Source organism: Podarcis bocagei (assembly GCF_964188305.1).
Source record: "Podarcis bocagei genome assembly, chromosome: 6".
Taxonomy (NCBI): Eukaryota; Metazoa; Chordata; class Lepidosauria; order Squamata; family Lacertidae; genus Podarcis; species Podarcis bocagei.
Genome location: NC_138130.1, coordinates 33,675,157 through 33,695,406, shown reverse-complemented (window position 1 = coordinate 33,695,406; position 20,250 = coordinate 33,675,157). Strand labels below are relative to the sequence as shown.

At 43.9% G+C, this 20,250-nt stretch overlaps 1 protein-coding gene and 1 long non-coding RNA gene across 3 annotated transcripts in view; one reads left to right on the top strand and one right to left on the bottom strand.

Moving 5' to 3' along the window:
- The window catches only part of GABRG3 (gamma-aminobutyric acid type A receptor subunit gamma3), a 300,817-nt gene that overhangs the window by 88,614 nt on the left and 191,953 nt on the right, over positions 1-20,250 (bottom strand). The window lies entirely within an intron of this gene.
- Positions 13,812-18,461, top strand: LOC308588906. The gene is made up of 3 exons (XR_014008978.1): positions 13,812-13,866; positions 17,388-17,513; positions 17,988-18,461. It is a non-coding gene; the product is annotated as an uncharacterized lncRNA (long non-coding RNA).

The following is a 20,250-nucleotide window of genomic DNA, read 5'->3' as shown; positions in this document are numbered from 1 at the left end:
CAGAGCAACAGGAGCTCACCCTATCGCGGGGATTCAAACAGCTGACCTTCTGATTGGCAAGCCCAAGAGGCTCAGTGGTTTAGACCAGTGTTTCCCAACCACTGTTCCGCGGCACACTAGTGTGCCGCGAGATGTTGCCTGGTGTGCCGCGAGATGTTGCCTGGAGGGAGGCGGGCGAGTCGGGCGACGAGAGGCGGGGCGGCGGTGGCGAGGAGAGGCCGCCCAGCGCGGGGCTCTCGCCGTCTGCCTGCCTGGCTGCCTGCGAGCTCAGCGGGCAGCGCCTCCGTCCGCAGCGCCCGCCTCGCGGCTCTCATTCCCTGCCCCTGCCAAAGCTCACCCAGCCAAGCCGCGCTCTCCTTCCTGCCTCGCTTTGCTGCCTCCTCCCCCCCCCAAAGCTTGGAGGTTCCCCGGCAAGGGGGAGGGGAAAAAATTGAAACTTACACTTTCGTGCGTCCCTCCCGGCGTGACGCTGCGCACTGACGTCACGGGGCTGTAATGGTGGTGTGCCTCGAGATTTTTTTCATCAAACAAGTGTGCCTTTGCCCAAAAAAGGTTGGGAAACACTGGTTTAGACCACATCACCACTCTTAAAAATTAAATAACAACAAGATCAAACAGGTGATATCCTTCTTCAAGACGGACCTGTTTAACTATCTGAATGTATCACCCATTCAACTTGAATCTTGCTCCCAGAAGATCTGAGAGAAACCTGATCTTGCCTTTCACACTATTAAAAGAGCACTGAGAGTCATGAATCATGGTGATACATTGCTGATTAAGTTAAGTGAAAATTATTTTTCTCACTTGTTAAAATGCATTTGCCCCAAGGTGAATGAAGAGCACGTCAGTCTCCCTTTTTGCTGGGGGGGGGGGAGAGAGGGGAGTTGGAAGACTGCTACATTTCTCCTAGCTGTATAGAAATCAAGAGGGAAGTTTTCTTCCCCTGTGCTCCTATGTAGGCAATTAGTGCATTAATTTCTGTCAGGGCTCATGTGGAAAAGGGATACCACCAAGAATGCCAAAGGAATAAATTAAGAGGAGGAAATAATTTTTTAATAGCCTTACCACCAAATTTTGCCTAAAGTGAAATTTGAGGGAAAATTGAATTTCCCTGCTCTGGTGAAAATATCAGTAGACTAGGGTTGCTATACATCCAGAATTAAACTAAAATGTCTGGGAAAATCCAGATGTCTGGCAACCCATGTTGGCAGTGTCGTTTTGGGTGATTTTCCTAAAAATATATATATCTCAAAAACTTCATTTTGCCAAAAAAGCTCAGAAAAAAAGAAACTCAACAACCTGGGGGGGGGGGAATTATAAATAAATATGGCAACCCCACAGCAGACATTTCAAGGGACCCTAAAAACCTAGGAAGTGTGTTGATGGATTTTGCTTTTTAGCACGACATAGCCTGGGGACTCAATTGGAAGAACTCTGCTACACACTCCATACTGAATGCTTGGAGTAATTTCTTACTTGTGTGTTTGCTATACCAATTAATATTCATTAATCAGCAACAATCTCAAAAAGCAATTAAGGAGTGATGTTGACACTTGGGAGTATTTGACTACAGTATGTCATCCTGCTCAATTAGTACAGTGCTGGCTATGGAACAAGGTTCTGATTTTAATAGTTATTCTGGGGTGGGATGATGTGAAGGGTTTTTGTTTCTTTTTTAAAAAAGCAATTTAGGCTACAGGAATGCAAATAGCCTCCAAGAAAAAAATGCAAATGTGTGTATTTGTTTTAAAAACGGCAGACACACAAGAGCATCAAACAACTTGCCGGATGCCTCGGGCCACACAAAGAATGCAGGATACAAGCAAGCAATGATGTGTCAGCTGTCAACGGCATTGCAGCATATATAGCACCATAGGCTTGCCATATGCAAGCTGCAATTCTGAAACATTTAATCATGTCTAAATAAATTTAATGAGCTGGAAAAATGGCCTGATAGCTTTAAAAACATCTAATGGCACTGAAAGCTACTCAATTACAATGCTATTACTGTTTTCCCAATCATTGTGCATTGTCCCTGTCGTCTGTACGCGTCATAGTAGTACTTTTAGTTTTGCTGAAACTCTTTAAGTAAATAAATAGTAATACAGTGGTACCTCTGGTTACATACCTAATTCGTTCCGGAGGTCCGTTCTTAACCTGAAACTGTTCTTAACCAGAAGCACCACTTTAGCTAATGGGGCCTCCCACTGCTGTCATGCCACCACTGCTGCCGCTGCACAATTTCTGTTCTCATCCTGAAGCAAAGTTCTTAACCCGAGGTACTATTTCTGGGTTAGCGGAGTCTGTAACCTAAAGCTTATGTAACTAGAGGTACTACTGTACGTTTCTGTTTCTACAGAATAATGTGGCCACTTCACACACCCTCTGTAGATATGGTAGGATATGTGCCATCCCTTAGTTTGCATGTCATACAATGTGTAACACGGGCAGCCTGGATGCGCAGATGTTGCACCCAGAGGATGTGTCTGGATTTTCACCTTCTGAAATATGGCAACCGTACTACAGAGCAACCTAGAACTAGTTGAAAATATATATCAAAGCCTCGATCCTGCCTGAAAGGAGGAAACAGATGTATGTTGTTCCACAATCTAACTCGGACAGAAGCCATCACTGAAGAAATGACATCAATCAGCCAGGAATCACATGCATAGCTCAGCCAGCTTTCAGTCAAGTTGTCTTCCCTGAGGAGCTACCCAGTTGCAACAGCTGAGCCCTGCCTTGCTATATGATGGCTTTCCTAGAGGTTGTTTCCTTGCTCACACCTGGTAGCTTCTAGTGGGCCAAATATGGCTTATTCCCTAAATGAGCACTCTATTAATCGCAAGCTTGTTCTCTAACACTTTGTCTTTTCAAAAGCCACCATCTGCTGTTTATTCTTCATCCCAGTTGTGTTTTCTGCAGCTTTGATTTCTGATCCGTCATCACTTTCCTGGGCGAGTCTTCATGCCTTCTGCTCTGCTCTGACTTCCCTTTTGCATCCCAGCTGTAACACTTGTTTCCACTTCTTCCCCATCCCAGCTTGGCTCTAGACCATAAGCCAATCACAAATGGCCTTCCTAGCTCTAAACATTTGTTTGGGTTCTGGCAGCATATCTCCCAGTTCTTTATATAAGATGGGAAGAGTAAATCACAAAGACTCCTTGGGTCAGCAGCTGGGTATTTTGGGGGAGGAACACTGAGTACATTCAGACATGGGAATTACTTCGTTTTCCTGATTATACTGTTAGCACTTCTATCCCAAAGCCTTTTAAATTGTATTACCTGCTCTGTTGTGGAACTGTGGCTTTGTATTCGATATACTACCCTCTAAATGTTGTGTCTGCTGCCCCTTGCTAAATTTTACAGGACACGAAAGAACTACATGCTGGAATGCCACCTCAAATTTCACCAGTGGAAAGCTCCTGTGATTTTCTGGGTTGCAAATGGATTTTTTCTGGAAGCAAACATGGAATTGGGTGCTAAACTTCCTCTAGATTCTGTGAGTTTTCCACAAATGGCTTTTCCACTGTGTGAAAGATCACATAAAAGGTGGAAATTATTAGGTGAGGAAACAAATAAAGTGCTCTCTGAATGCAACGTTGGTGAAGTGATGGAGGGATAATGGACTAGCACTTCAACACCACTCCCATTTGACTGACTTTTCAGTAAATATCAGTGAATTTGGCCTGGGGCCTCCAGCAATTGACTCATAGTATATATTATAGACCATTCACTTAAAAAAAAATCACAAAGACAGACAACGTCTTTTAGAATGTGAAGTTAAAAAAAGGATTTTGAAAATCAGCACTACTAACACATACCTCCCCCCAAACAAAACCCTTTTAGAAACCCTGAAGTAACAACATTATTTTACTGAACTATTATTTAGCAAGGGGCCGTAGCTCAGTGGTGGAGTACATGCACAAAGTCGCCACAACTCCAGCCAAAGTAGACTGCTTAGCTGAATGGACAGACAGTTTAACCTGGTAGAAGACAACAATGCCAAAAAAGGAGAGACACACAAACACATACACACACAGAGAGAGAGAAGGGGGGAAGGAGAGGGATACCCCAAATTGACATAGGACAGGCTTTAGAAATGGATGGATCTGTCAATTTGGGATCTTTCAGTTTCTCATTTTTCCAATCTTAAACTCAGTTCTCCACCTATCTGTAACAATTTGTGATTTAAGAAAAATGAAAATTCACCAGTATTTTGTTGCTAACTTCTCTAATAAACATATTTTTATCTGCAGGTGGGTTTTTTTTATTTTACACATTTTTTTGCGAGCAATTTTCCCTAATATAATGCATTTTTTGTTAACGTTGGTTGGAGGACTGCACTGAAAAATTCAGATATTTTAAGGATGCCTCTATTTCAGTTTAGACATTGAGTGGGATTCACTGAATGAACCTTGACAGTGGAGGCCATGTGTAAAGGCTTCTGCGTGTGCAATGGGATTTTCCCCTCTCTCCTCCCCATGTCCCCTGGAATTGGCTGGGGTGTGTGCATGTTGAGAGAAACCCCCTAAATAGTGTGTAAGACAGGTGAGGGGGATTGTTCCATCTGGAGAGCTGATATGCTTGCACAGACAGAGTGCTCAAAGTAGTGAGACACTGAATTCCACCCATTGTTTTGGAAAGTGCAAAATTCAGAGATTTTTCTTTAAATGAAAACTCAGCTGATTATTCACCACAATTCCTATGTGGCACACACAGTTCTGTCCTCAGCAGAATGGGAGAACCATAGGCTCAGAAGGAATGGAGGGTTGGGGCAGGGAATGCCATCACTGCCCTTCCACAAACCCCTGAGGCACCCACTTCATTCTTCCTAATGGTCAAGTTGGTCCTGCATGATGGTCTTCAACAAGCTTCCAGCTCAACAGACCTTAATTTTAAGATTTCTCTACTGCACACAAATTGACACGCAACATCCACTCTACGGTGCTAATAATATGGAGTTTCCCTGTAAACCAGAGATAGTGACATTGAGCAGTGAAAGTCACTGTGCATATATAAAGAGCAGTCGCAGCAGAAACTTGACATTCTTAAATTGCAATGTTTCCAATACATAGGAAAGTTCATATTTCCTTCCTAAAATGTGATAATGCAATGTTGACTCTGTGCCAAATGGCTCTAAGCACTTCTGTCAGACAGTCAGCAAGGCTGAATATGGCTACAGTCTGCTTTGTGTAGTAAAGCCTGACAAATCAAGATGTTTCACTTCATCATCATTAATATTTTGTGTATCCACATTATGAGAGTTACACAAAATAGGTTTTTTTTTTCTGAAATATTTTGAGAAGCCTCTAAATACTTGGACTGGGTGATGACAACTTTGTAGGTAGGGATTCTATTTGGAAGGAAAGCTATACACCAGGGGTCAGCAAACTTTTTTCAGCAGGGGGCCGGTCCACTGTCCCTCAGACCTTGTGGGGGGCCGGATTATATTTTGAAAAAAACCCGAACGAATTCCTATGCCCCACAAATAACCCAGAGATGCATTTTAAATAAAAGGACACAATCAACTCATGTAAAAACATGCTGATTTTACTGTCCACGAGCTGGACTTAGAAGGCGATTGGGCCGGATCCGGCCCCCGGGCCTTAGTTTGCCTACCCATGCTATACACAGTATAGTATACAATGATCATTTTATTGCTCTGTGTGGCGTTTATCCTCCTAGGTGTGTGACATCATACTGGGTTCATAAGAAAGGGTTAACTAATTGTAAAATGACTAACCAATGGGAACCCAAGGGGAGAAGTTAGAGTTAGGGTTAGGGTGGTTAAGAAGTCAGTCTGGAGTTAGAGAAGAGACAGAGAGGATACTATGGGTTGGGCTAGTCTGATGTGAGAGAGTGAGATAATCTCTTAAGAAGAGTCAGTCAAACAGTTGATATAATCAGTCAGAAGGTATTAGAAAGGTATAGGCCAGTAAAGAAACTAAAATTAAGAAACTGACAGGAATATTATCTGAGAAACCATAAACTTGTTAATGCTTATAAAATAAACTTGCTTATTTGATTCACTTATAACAACTGTTTGGACTCAGTGTTTTACCAGAGAGTAACGGGTTGGTGGCAGCGGGAAAGCGAGCACAGTGGTGGCACAGGGATCAATAGACCGTCAAACGTCCGGGGACCCTGTGTGATCGCCACACTCTGTTTCCCTTTTTTGCACTTAAGATAACATAGAATAGAATAACAATAATACAATAATAGAAATTCAGACTTGGAAGGGACCCTGAGGGTCATCTCGTCCAACCCTGTGCAATTGCTTTCGATTCAAAATATTGTAAACTGCTTTGGTTTTTTTAAAAAAAACAATCAAGTGGTATATAAATGTTATGAACTAAAGAAATACAATGTTGTGTGACAAGAGAGAGCAAGTTGCATTTACACTTGTAGATCCCCATCTCCCCAATAGGAGAGACATATCTTTGTTTTATTGTGTCCACTATGACAACAATGTCCATCATGACAAGGGATGATTTCAGCATTTCAGCAATTTAATAGCTTGATGGCTCGGGCGATTATTTTAGCTTTTAGTGCCCACCTTATCTGTCTCCAGGTTCATCTTTGCAAGGGCTTTCTCTGCCAAATTGCCTTGCTCTTCTACCAACAACTGTCAAAGCTATCAGGGAAACAGAATCTGACAGTTTCCTGGATAAGCCCCCACAGCAAGACAAAGCAGTAGTTATAGGTGCTCTGCTTCTTGAAGTCCAGGTAGAATTACTGGCCACTGTCCAAAAGAGTCACACCAGTCAGGCAGGGGAAACGCACAGCCAGAGGTCTTTTCAAAGGTGTTTTTTATTCTCCAGCAGACCACCTGGATGAGCAGGCAGGCTGGTTTTAAATAGAACAGTGACTTGGCTGCTCCAAGGGGTGATCAGCTACAACGGGGCAGTGGGGAATCACAATGCCTCTGACTGCAGACATGATTCTTCTCTGCCTTTACAATGACGTGCCTAAAATTGCAACTTACCTGCAGGTCATTCGCTGAGGAAGACCCCGGTGGCTGCTTTTATAGTTGCTATTTTTGTTTTTATGGAAGGGGAGTCAGGAGACTGAGTTGATCTACGGCTACCAGAATAAACTGCCCTTTGTGGAGACCTCCCATATGGACAGAGTGTTTCCGTTGTTTATACGGCAGAAGCTGGTTGCATTTATTTAATCTAAAGACTTATACAGTGGTACCTCAGGTTAAGTACTTAATTCGTTCCGGAGGTCCGTTCTTAACCTGAAACTGTTCTTAACCTGAAGCACCACTTTAGCTAATGGGGCCTCCTGCTGCTGCTGCGCCGCTGGAGCATGATTTCTGTTCTCATCCTGAAGCAAAGTTCTTAATATTTCTGGGTTAACGGAGTCTGTAACCTGAAGCGTATGTAACCTGAAGCATATGTAACCTGAGGTGCCACTGTACTCTTTTGGGAGGGCTCCTTTTCAGGAGGCCAGCCAGCCAGTTATACCTTTCTCCAGGGCACCCCATTCTATCCCACTTCCCCCCAGTTTTCTATTTCTCTCCTCCTTGACAAGACACTTGTACTGTGTAATCACAGAGTTTTCTGTATCGGTGGACTTTTGCTCCTACATTTCGCCCCATAAATTTATGCCACTTCCAAATCCTAAGGAAAGGGGAGATCAATCCATAAGGAAAGCAGGAATGCTTGCACTAATGAAACAATCTCCTTAATCTTAAATTGAATTCCACCCATAGCTGTCAAGTGTCCCTTATTTGAAGGGACAGTCCCTTATTCCAGCACCATGTCCCGCTGCTGTCCCTTATTGATGGATGTCCCTTAAATCTCCCTTAAATGATGTCCCTCAAATTTCAAAGGAAGCAGCTCCTCTCTCTCCCCCTCCCTCCCTGCCGGCCAGGGAGGAGGGAGGCTCCAACTGTGTTGCTTGGCTGTGTTGCTCACCCAATAAGAAGTCTAAGAACTACTGGGGGGTGGAGCTTGCATGCCTCGTGTGTGGCTAGTTAATGCAAGCTGAGGGCGTTTTTGAATGCTGGACGCCATTTTGTTGCATGTGCTGCTGCAAACTTTGCAGTGCAAAGCCAGGCCAGGGAGCCATCTTAAGTTGAGGCTGCATAGGCCTTGTGGTGCATGTGATTCAGATTCTATTCAGTTGAACCTCTGGTTACAAAGTTGGTTGGACAGTGTTCTCGAAGCTACCCAGCATGAGTTTGACCAGACTGCAGGAGGACAGGAAGACTGGAGTGCCTGGAACAGGTGAGGCTGCAGGTCCCTTATTTTGGCTGCTGGTTCCTTATTTTCAAGGCTGCTTGTCCCTTATTTTCAAATCTGTAAGTTGACAGCTATGATTCCACCCCTTGGGCCTTCCTCAAGTTCACTGACACCTCTCTTGTTCCTTTGGCTACAGCATGTCGACACTCATCAGCTCAGTTTACTCTTAGAGGGAATAGTAGTTTAATATGCTAAAATATGAAGCTGTCTTTGAATGCTTCTCTAATTGACACTTCCCATTGCCATCATTTATAATTTACTTTCCAATTAGGCAAATAAAGTGTTCTACCTATACATTAAACACAAGCTAGGCAGGCTGCTGCTGCGCTATCCAGTCTTCATTTAGTAGCAGTTTCCACTCTGATTCTAAATGCAATATGTGGAAATAAATGTAACTAGTTCTGTAGGACAGAAGGCAACTGTGTATTTATTCGGGGGGTGGGGTGGGGGGTGGAGAGACACACACAATTGTTGCATGTTTACAGATGCAACACAACAGCTTTTAAATACACATCAGCCCTTTATCCCCCATAAAGGCCACAATCTGCTGTATGGTGAATACACTAACCAGGTAACTCTATACATATGTGCTCAGATGAGAGTTCTATGGCAATTACTCCAGTTTAAATGTATATAGCATCACTGGGCTTCACATGGTCATCTGCTATTGCTTGTAGAGAGATTTTTAAATTAGGCAATCTGTCCCTCCCCAGGCAGCCTGCTGGGTGGGAAGGAAGACAGAGAGCGGGGGGATAGGGTGGCATAAAAAGAAATTCATATAATTCATATAAACCAGCTGCAACTGCAAGAGCAAAATCCCTGTGTCTTCTGCATTCAGTGGTATTTCAAACATGTCTAGGGGAAAATCCAGCGGCATCACTTAAAATCTTCTGAATGTCATTTCCATTATGCCTGTGTTACTTATCTTTTTTGTATTATTATTATTATTATTCTGAGGCCTCACTTTTAAACTTGCTTCACTTTCTATCTTTCAAATCCAGGACTAATAATCCATTCCACAGCTGAGCACACAGAGGTACAGACTTACAGCTGAGTGCATGCAGACAGCCTGCTGCTGTGTATGACAGTCTGTCGACTGTGTACAATTCCAACATGGGAAGAAGAATAGAATAGAAGAGGCCATATCGTGGATATAAGATCGAAATACAGTGGTACCTCGGGTTAAGAACTTAATTCGTTCTGGAAGTCTGTTCTTAACCTGAAACTGTTCTTAACCTGAGGTACCACTTTAGCTAATGGGACCTCCCACTGCCACCGTGCGATTTCTGTTCTCATCCTGAAGCAAAGTTCTTAACCCGAGGTACTATTTCTGGGTTAGCGGAGTCTGTAACTTGAAGCGTCTGTAACCCGAGGTACCACTGTGCCAGCTCTTTCTGGACCCCCCAAAGGGAATGATTTCCCCAGGTCTGCCCTCCATTTTGCTTCTATGAAGTTACTGATCATTTGATCAATCATGGTTGGAAGGGATCTATCATTTCCAATTTATCAACAGGCTTTGCTATTAAATATTTCTCTCTACTGAAGCCTTCCAATACCTTTCAGTATAAAGTACTTTGGGTATATATAGTTCTCAAAGTTCAAGTCTACCAAGACATAATCAGTTGACTGTTCCCCTTGACCTGTCAAAGCTTTTGTTGGGGAATGAGTTTGCCTTTATGGCTCTTTACTCTTGTTTGTCTCCTGCTTCTGGCAAATAATGCAATTCTATAAAAGCACCAACGTACTAAGTACATATTAACATTTTGCAATGCTTTTATTTCACATTCACCTTCCAGAGTCTTTTATTTGTATGAATACACTGTTCACAAGTATCTTGAACTGCCTAACATTTTATTTCCATCTATACAAGGAACCTGACTTTTAAAACACACCCTAGTCAGTTATTAGGTGGTTAAATCTCACTCCAAAGGTAGCACTATTCCTGAGCACCTATTTAGTTAGAAGTCTCCAAGAACTGATTTGCATAATTAAAATGACAACAGCTATTTAATGGAAAGGAAAAATCAGAAGTGCATTTAGAGTGTGCTCCCAGTTCTTCCTCTGAATTGCTGGCTTGCATCCAAGCCACAGTTGTGAAGGATATTCTTCTGCACCCACAAGGGAAGAATATTTTGGTCACCTGACACCACTGTGCTGTCAGATGATTGACACTTACATGTGAAAATGATCCATGGGATGGATGAGTTCAGGGGAAGGATTTTTCTTTTAATAAACCCACTGGTTATTGGAGCACAAAATTATGAGCAAAAATATGTAAAAAGGACACTGACCTACAAATGCTCCAGTTACACAGACAACACCCAATAGTATGGAGTAGAAGGGGAGGGGAGGAGTTCTAAGGGCCAATCAGGGTAGAAGGGGAGGCATTCTAAGGGCCAATCAGCCCCCCCTAAAAAAGAAATCTACCTGGTCCCCAAAAAGAGCAAGTAGGAAAGCTCACACTGAAATGGGCAGAAGTGTAGGGGCAAAAGAAAAAGAGGGAAGAGTGTGGGGCAGAGTCGACTTAAATAGCCTGGTCTCCTTCTCTTCCCCACTGGGCAAAGCACTCACATGCTATGTTACAGTCCTCCCCTGGAAGACCCAACTCTCATTTGCTTCTGGGGAGGAGGTTCTGGCAAACCAGCTTCCCCCTTCAAGACGGGGAATGGTATTCTCCCAGGGCAGGATTTTCATGAATCCTACATCACAGACCTGCCAAGTGCTCCTGTTTTCCAGGACAGACTCGGATTTACAGAAGCCACCCTGGTTTCTGATTTGATCCCAGAATGTCCCTCTTGTTTTTAGGACATCCCTATTTTCATCAGAGAAATGTTGGAGGGTATGATCTCAGGGTTCTTAGCAAACCGAAATACAGAAAGCATGCAACAAATCCATTGTGCGACTGAACTTTCAATGTTATTTTTGTAGTCGGGGCTACTGCAGAAGCTGCACAGTAAACTTGGTGCAGGTCCGGAGGTGGCAAAGAAAAGACTCTGATTCTGGAGGAGCTTTGATGTACATTCCCACCCACACATTCTGATGGGGATCAGTTCTAATTAGAACATCACATGTAACCACCTGAAGTGTAGTGGAGAGTGAAGGAGATGCAAAATTTCATTTCCCAATGAATAATTTAATATTTGCAAGGCGTGCTTTAAAGAGGGGGGAGCCATGTAAGCAACAAATCTTCCCCAAAAACATACAAAAATGTGCCTTTTTATTCAAAATAGTTGAGTCAGAAAGATTGCCCTGGCAGCTGTTTTCATGGCAACCACTTTGGACATCAGCCATTAAATGAAGAAAGGGATGACCTGGAATAAACTCAAACATCCCGAGCATCTGGAAGATGAAAGGACAGGCTTCTGTACCTTTTCTTCCCTAGTCCTGTAAAATTTTGGGAAGTACTGTATGTGATGGCCTTAACACCTGAGGTTACTGCTTAGAATTCGTAAGGACCAGAAGCAGCTCATTCAATGGAATGGAGCTGCCACACTGGGTTTCTGGAAGGAGGGCTGCTATTGGTTACCAGGAGGGAGTGGGCGGCAAGGCAGCAAGCATATTGGCGCAGTGCAAATGTATTGGCAGATGGAGTAGATCGACTCTACTGGTGTGTTTGCACCAGACTAATTTCCCCCTGCCTTGCCCCAACCATGCCAGTAGAGTACAGTGTGCCCCACCTAAGGATAAAGCATTAACTATGGTTGGAGAAAGGGGACGCAGGTGGCGCTGTGGGTTAAACCACAGAGCCTAGGGCTTGCTGATCAGAAGGTCGGCGGTTTGAATCCCCGCAACGGGGTGAGCTCCCATTGCTCGGTCCCTGCTCCTGCCAACCTAGCAGTTCAAAAGCACGTCAAAGTGCAAGTAGATAAATAGGTACTGCTCTGGTGGGAAGGTAAACGGCGTTTCTGTGCGCTGCTCTGGTTCGCCAGAAGCGGTTTAGTCATGCTGGCCACATGATCTGGAAACTGTACGCCGGCTCCCTCGGCCAATAAAGCGAGATGAGTGCCGCAACCCCAGAGTCGGCCACGACTGGACCTAACGGTCAGGGGTCCCTTTACCCTTTCCTTTATGGTTGGAGAAAGATCCTCCCTCCACTTTTATGTACCTTTCTTTCCAATGAAGGTGGTGGGAAATTTAGTGATCCCCCCCTTTGGAGGGAGTCCTTTAGTAAACATGCATTCATACAAAGAGGCCTAGTGGCTTTCTGACCACTCACCTCTTCCTTTTCAAACTCCCCGAGATGCTGGGAAGCATGCAAATGAAAGCTTATGTCAGGGGGTAGGGAAACTACAATTCCTATCATCCCTGGCAATTGGCCATGCTGGCTGGAGCTGGTGGGAGCTGGAGTCCAAGCACACCTGGAAGACCACAAGTTCTCCAAACCCTAGTTTATGATACATTTGTTTGTCTTGAGGCATTGTAGGACTCGTCGTACCATTTCTGTTTACTTTGAACACCAACTTGTCATCAAAATAACTGAAGGGGCAGGGAGGCAGCTTAGAGGTGGCAGCTGAAAGGTGAAAATGGCTTGTCTGCTTCTTATTTATTTCTAGAGAATGTGGAGTTACTTTTCCTCAGATGCCAGTTTTCCTCTTTTGAATATGAGGTGGGCGTTTTGACAAGATTGTGACAGCCAAATCCTGAATTTATGTAATCTCTGACATTAATTTCTTCACAAATTTATGATGGGTTCCAAGATTTGCCTATCACCTGCTATCATCTGGGGCTGGTAGATTTACAGTTAATCAGAACCTGACATACATTAGACTTATTCAGAAACGCCTGCTGTAATTATCACCATGTTTTTCTTGCCTATCGTATATACTTGCTGATTGGGCCATGTTTCTCGCACCATCTGTTATTGCACAGGGGAGATAAAGGACACTTTCCCAAGTATTTTTTAATGGGAAAATCCATATTTCAGATCAGCATACAAAACAAGATTTCAACGAATATTGTATCACACTTGATAATACATAATACCTATTTAATATCTCCACAGCACGGAAGGCTATGCATATATTTTGACTGGCTTTGATGAGCTATTCTGATGTCACAGTAAGACTTCCTGGGTAAAGATGTCGTAGATCTTTCTCAGGAATGACACTGAGGGCAGATTATTGATATGAATGGTCGATGCAAATTGTTGCAATGTGAACAGACTTCAAAGGGATGGCTCTTGGCATCCGTCAACTGAGAGCCCCTTCAGCAGCTCTAGGGCATTCTCTCTCTCTCTCTCTCTCTCTCTCTCTCTCTCTCTCTCTCTCTCTCTCTCTGTGTGTGTGTGTGTGTGAGAGAGAGAGAGAGAGAGAGAGAATGCCCTAGAGCCGCTGAAGGGGCTCTCAGTTGACGGATGCCAAGAGCCATCCCTTTGAAGTCTGTTCACATTGCAACAATTTGCATCGACCATTTGCAAATGAACTTCAAAGGGGTTTTCTCTCAGCACCCATAGCAGATCAGTGTTGTCAGCCAGTGACCTTTCAAGTTGGCACCAAACATCATAATAACATGGTAGCCAGTCAAAGTTGGCCCGTGGGGGGGGGGAGGCGGCAGTGGGAAGGATATAGCCCATTGGCTAGTTCAAGGTTTCCACCTGTGACCTAGATGGAGTTGCTAGGTAAAGGTAAAGGGACCCCTGACCATTAGGTCCAGTCATGGCCGACTCTGGGATTGCGATGCTCATCTCGCTTTACTGGCCGAGGGAGCCGGCATACAGCTTCCGGGTCATGTGGCCAGCATGACTTAGCCGCTTCTGGAGAAACAAAGCAGAGCATGGAAATGCCGTTTACCTTCCTGCCAGAGTGGTACCTATTTATCTACTTGCACTGGCGTGCTTTCAAACTGCTAGGTTGGCAGGAGCAGGGACCAAGCAACGGGAGCTCACCCCGTTGCAGGGATTTGAACCGCTGACCTTCTGATCGGCAAGTCCTAGGCTCTGTGGTTTAACCCACAGCGCCACCCGTGTCCCTTGATGGAGTTGCTAGGAAAGGTCAATAGGAGATCTGGGATGCAGTATCATCAGCTGACCACATCCATCTCTATTTCTCTGTTACCTGTGAGTTGGATTAGACATGATTGTTCTCAGTCAGTGTCTGGATACAGTGATGGGCTGGAAGAAAGTGAATGAGCTGAGAATGAATCCTGTTAAGCTGGAGACTTTGTGAGTGAGTGGTTCCCAGGTCCAGATGTTAGGGAGCTTACCAGTTCTGGACCAGGTTGCTCTCCCTCTGAAGGAGCAGGTATATAGTTGGGGATGCTAGTAGACTCATCTTTTCCACTGGAAGCCCAGATAGCCTTCATGACATTTGTACATTATCTACATTTATTATTATTATTATTATTATTATTATTATTATTATTATTATTATACAAAAGGGCAGTGAGAATCTTTTGAAAGGCTCAGAATAGCAAATGTAGTTTTGCCTCCCCTCATGCTGCTTTAGAATTATGGAGTGCAACATTCCACCCGAATTCTTGGATGTGCTCATTTCTATTTGCACTGCTGTTTGAAAGAAGCTACTGAGGAACCCGTGCCACCCTCAAGTTTGCAAGCAACATATTCCACTGAGATTGTACAATAGGAGAACTGTAATAGGTAAAGGTAAAGGGACCCCTGACCATTAGGTCCAGTCATGACCGACTTTGGGGTTGCGGCACTCATCTCACTTTATTGGCCGAGGGAGCCGGCATACAGCTTCTGGGTCATGTGGCCAGCATGACTAAGCCGCTTCTGGCAAACCAGAGCAGCGCACGGAAACGCTGTTTACCTTCCCACTGGAGCAGTACCTATTTATCTACTTGCACTTTGACTTGCTTTTGAACTGCTAGGTTGGCAGGAGCAGGGACTGAGCAATGGGAGCTCACCCCGTCGCGGGGATTCAAACCGCTGACCTTCTGATTGGCAAGTCCTAGGCTCTGTGGTTTAATCCACAGCGCCACCCGCGTCCCCTGGGGAGCTGTAGCATGTCCAAAATTCTCACACCATTACACTGAAATCTGTTGGTAACAATGTAATAGAACGTCTCAGACGCTTCCAGTACGATTCAAAAAGGAACTACAGAAATAGATTGGCAGCCCATATGGTAAATATTCAAACAATCAAGGAGGGGGCGGGGAGTGAATTCAGACTTCTCAATCTGGACTAAAATATAAAAAAGTGTGATGAACCTATACTTTAACTTCAGGCTTTTTTTTCCAACAAGCCAAACATATATGGCCATCTGGATAGCCTGGGAGTCTCTATAATTATATTATGCTTATTCTACCATCTGTGATTTGCCATGTGCCCAGCCCACAGCAGCTAACACTATGTCAAAACAAATCCAATTGTTCTCTTTGGAATACTATAGCTACTTTATGTGGCACATCCATTATTCTATATGTGGAGCTGTGGGGCTATTAACTATAAACTGAAAGATGGTAAGAGATAAATGGCAATAGACTTTCATTAAGAAGCTTTTCCGTAAGTAACCAAACACACACAACAGCAGATGCTGCTGAATGTCATGAGCCTTTAACTATCTCCTAGTGACACATCATAACTAACAACTAGGGGTAGGGATGTGCATGTATTTGCTGAATTGTGTACATTATCTGGCATAATCTCCAACAAACCTTGGGGAATGTGCAGATCTTGACTGCATTTTGTGTATTATACATAATGTCCAACAAGACTTGGGAAGTACCTTCCCCAATAAACCCACAAAGCAGCTAAGCAGCAGATTTGGTCTGCCAAAATTGTCAGCACTGATCATGGATGCATTTTATCACAACCAAGGATTAGGAACTACCTGTACAGCTTCAGCTCATGCACATAGGTGCATTTCAAAGGGGAATTTGCTCACTCCATAGTGGCAGCAAATCCCTATTTAAGCTGAAACTTCTATTTAAACTAGGCTGCACTCTAGCAATGCTTCAAGAATACGGAGGTTCCATCCTATTTTCATTTGCCTAGGCATTCACATAAATTTACTCTAAGGTTTAGGGCAGGCATCCCCAAACTCGGCCCTCCAGCTGTTTTGGGACTACAATTCCCATCATCCCTGACCACTGGTCCTGTTAGCTAGGGATGATGGGAGATGTAGTCAACAGCAGCTGGAGGGCCAGGTTTGGGGATGCCTGGTTTAGGGTATATAGGCAAGTTATAATATTACTGAGGTGACAAGAGTGATCATTTGGGACAAAACTGAAATAACAGCGCTTCCACTATGTCTAGTTGTTAGGGTTTTATTTGGAGTTCACACTTTTTTACTGCCCCATTGAAAGTGCTTTTTGGTTTTTGCCACTTCTTGTGTTCTCTGGCATTAGAAACAGAAACACCTGGGACACAGAAGTAAGACAGGTCAGTGACTCTACCTCCATTGCTATCAGTTGGTCTGAGTGAGGCTCCTAGAGATTACGCATATGAGACTTACAATGCAAAGTGAAGGTTAAGTAAAAGCAGTAGCTTCGATAAGATTTGATAAGGTGTGGAGTTACACATACACACAGAATAAGAAAGTAGACTTCAAGTCATGTACTTTAGGGGAGAGATCTAAAATAAGACCATTTTACAATTCGGTAATACTCAAGAGGTGCTTCACCCTCCACAAACATTCTATCTGTTGAACAAATAACTTGATATTCCAATGAATGACTGAGCCCATAAATGTCCTTACAATAGCTTTTAGATCCCTTCAAATCATTAATTGCGTATGAGCAGGTAGACTGTATATGTGCTATAACAATGGAAGCCTCAAAGCATTTTTAACCGAGAGGTGTGTGGGATACAAATTAAAAGGTTTCCTGATCCATAGGGTCAAGATCAATTAAGAGAGAGCTGTTGCCTTTTAACATACTTTAACAGCCTGTAGTAGTCACGAACAGGTGTTTAAAGAGTAGTAAAAGATGCATATTTTTATACCTTGCCCATGGATGAAGCAAACTATACCCCCATGTTGCTTTTCAACATGTGAAGCATTTCCATTCGTCCATGCAGAGAAAGGTATGAAGATTACTTGCACATAGTTATGCACAAGTTTGCATTATGATTTTTGTATACCCAGTACACACCAATATCCAGTAGACACTTTCCACCACTTTGCAGAATGTGAGGTGCACATGAGATAGCAATGAGCAGGGCTTATATGTTGCCCCTAGGAATGGAAGCGTCTTCAGTATTGGAAGAGTGGAACATTATAGAATCTGGGAGACAAGCCCTCTCTCTCCTGCACAGACTTCATCCATTCCATTTCACCGTGCAGCACAGCTCCTCTTTCAACACAGGTATTTAACAGGTAGCTTTCTCGACTGGTTATTTATCTTTATGGTATAGTATGGGTGTTTCAGTTTAGTAGATTTTATCTCCCAAACCATCTGGTTGCCTAATGGACAAGATTATTGACATTTAGGAGGGGTGGCTGTAAGAAGCTCTAAGCCCAGAACAGAGTAAATAAATGAACACATAACTCTCACATAGCTGTGAGAAAACACCTAGGGATGAAGATATAGATATAGATATAGATGACATAGATATATATTCCAGATCAATTAAAGCAGGCAGGACAGTTTATACCTCTGGAAAAACGAAAGTTCCCCAATTTTTATCATTTAAACCTAATTTATATCCAAATATCAGACTCTGAAGAGAAACAACTGAAACCCATGCAGATAGATATATGTAGCTTATGTGTTAATTAGACAATAGCATGGCTCAGAATTTTTCACTAGTGTCTGTACGCCCATCCTTCTTCCTCCCAGGTATCCAGGTGGTTTTTGTTCTATCCTAAATTAAATCCAACTACCTGAGTAAAATTTAATCAAGCCTCTCAAGCCAGGAGTTTGGATTCCTTTCAAGTGAGACTGCTAAAGATTCAAGCGTTATCCACTTTTCACAAGCAGATGAATGAAAACTGATAAAGTCTAATCTACTGCCACCTGGGATTTTCTTCAATCAACAAATGAAGTCCATCTGTATCTCTCCTCCAAATCATAATCTCTGCTAACAATCTCAAACCTGCTCTGCTTTCTAATTATTTTCCCAACAGCAAAATAAAACTACTAATATGATTGGTCACTCTTTCAGCCCTATGTGCAGTAAATTAAAGGATGCAGAAAGGCTTTTACTACCCATTTCTCCAAACTGTCAACATCAGAACAAAAAGCCTCCCACCCCCAAGTGCAGGAATATCTCTCAACTTTGTATAGAATCGTTCTGAGGGTTTTAAAAAACAACAACTATCAAGCAGTGTATAAAGTTTATGAAATTAACAACAACAACAACAACAACAACAACAACAACAACAACAACAATCTATCATTTATACCCCACCCATCTGGCTGGGCTTCCCCAGCCACTCTGGGCGGCTTCGAAAAGAATATTAAAATACTATAATACATCAAACATTAAAAGCTTCCCGAAACAGGGCTGCCTTCAGATGTCTTCTAAAAGCCTGGTAGTTGTTGTTCTCTTTGACATCTGGTGGGAGGGTGTTCCAGAGGGAAGGCGCCACTACCGAGAAGGCCCTCTGCCTGGTTCCCTGTAACTTGGCTTCTTGCAGTGAGGGAACCGCCAGAAGGCCCTCGGCGCTGGACCTCAGTGTCCGGGTAGAACGATGGGGGTGGAGACGCTCCTTCAGATATACTGGACCAAGGCCGTTTAGGACTTTAAAGGTCAGCACCAACACTTTGAATTGTGCTCGGAAACGTACTGGGAGCCAATGTAGGTCTTTCAAGACCGGTGTTATGTGGTCTCTGCGGCCGCTCCCAGTCACCAGTCTAGCTGCCGCGTTCTGGGTTAGTTGTAGTTTCCGGGTCATCTTCAAAGGTAGCCCCACGTAGAGTGCATTGCAGTAATCCAAGCGGGAGATAACCAGAGCATGCACCACTCTGGCGAGGCAGTCCGCAGGCAGATAGGGTCTCAGCCTGCGTACCAGATGGAGCTGGTAAACAGCTGCCCTGGACCTGTGCCTCCATGGACAGCTGTGAGTCCAAAATGACTCCCAGGCTGCGAACCTGGTCCTTCAAGGAACAGTTACCCCATTCAGGACCAGGGAATCCTCCACACCTGCCCGCCTCCTGTCCCCCCAAAACAGTACTTCTGTCTTGTCAGGATTCAACCTCAATCTGTTAGCCGCCATCCAACCTCCAACTGCCTCCAGGCACTCACACAGGACCTTCACTGCCTTCACTGGTTCTGATTTGAAAGAGAGGTAGAGCTGGGTATCATCCGCATACTGATGAACACCCAGCCCAAATCCCCTGATGATCTCTCCCAGCGGCTTCATGTAGATGTTGAAAAGCATGGGGGAGAGGACGGAACCCTGAGGCACCCCACAAGTGAGGGCCCAGGGGTCTGAACACTCATCCCCCACCACCACTTTCTGAACACAGCCCAGGAGGAAGGAGCGGAACCACTGTATGACAGTGCCCCCAGCTCCCAGCCCCTCAAGACGGTCCAGAAGGATGTTATGGTCGATGGTATCAAACGCCGCTGAGAGATCCAGCAGAACTAGGAAACAGCTCTCACCTTTGTCCCTAGCCCGCCGGAGATCATCAACCAGTGCGACCAAGGCAGTTTCAGTCCTGTGATGAGGCCTGAATCCCGATTGGAAGGGATCCAAATGGTCCGCTTCTTCCAGGCGTGCCTGGAGTTGTTCAGCAATAAATCTCTATGTCTATCTCTACATATTTACACCTATCTATCTATCTATCTATCTATCTATCTATCTATCTCTATGGCTTTTTTTCAGCCAGAACTCACCAGAATGCATAACAACAACAACAATAACAATAACAAAAATGTAATTTATTATTTATACCCCCTTCCATTGTGTTAGGAATTTTGTTTACAAAACCATCTAGCTGGGTTTCCCTAGCCACTCTGAGAGGCTCCCAACAGAATATTAAAAGCATGACAAAATATCAAACATTAAAAACTTCCCTAAACAGGGCTGCCTTCAGATGTCTTCTAAAAGTCAGATAGTTGTTTATTCCCTTGACATTTGATGGGAGGGCATTCCAC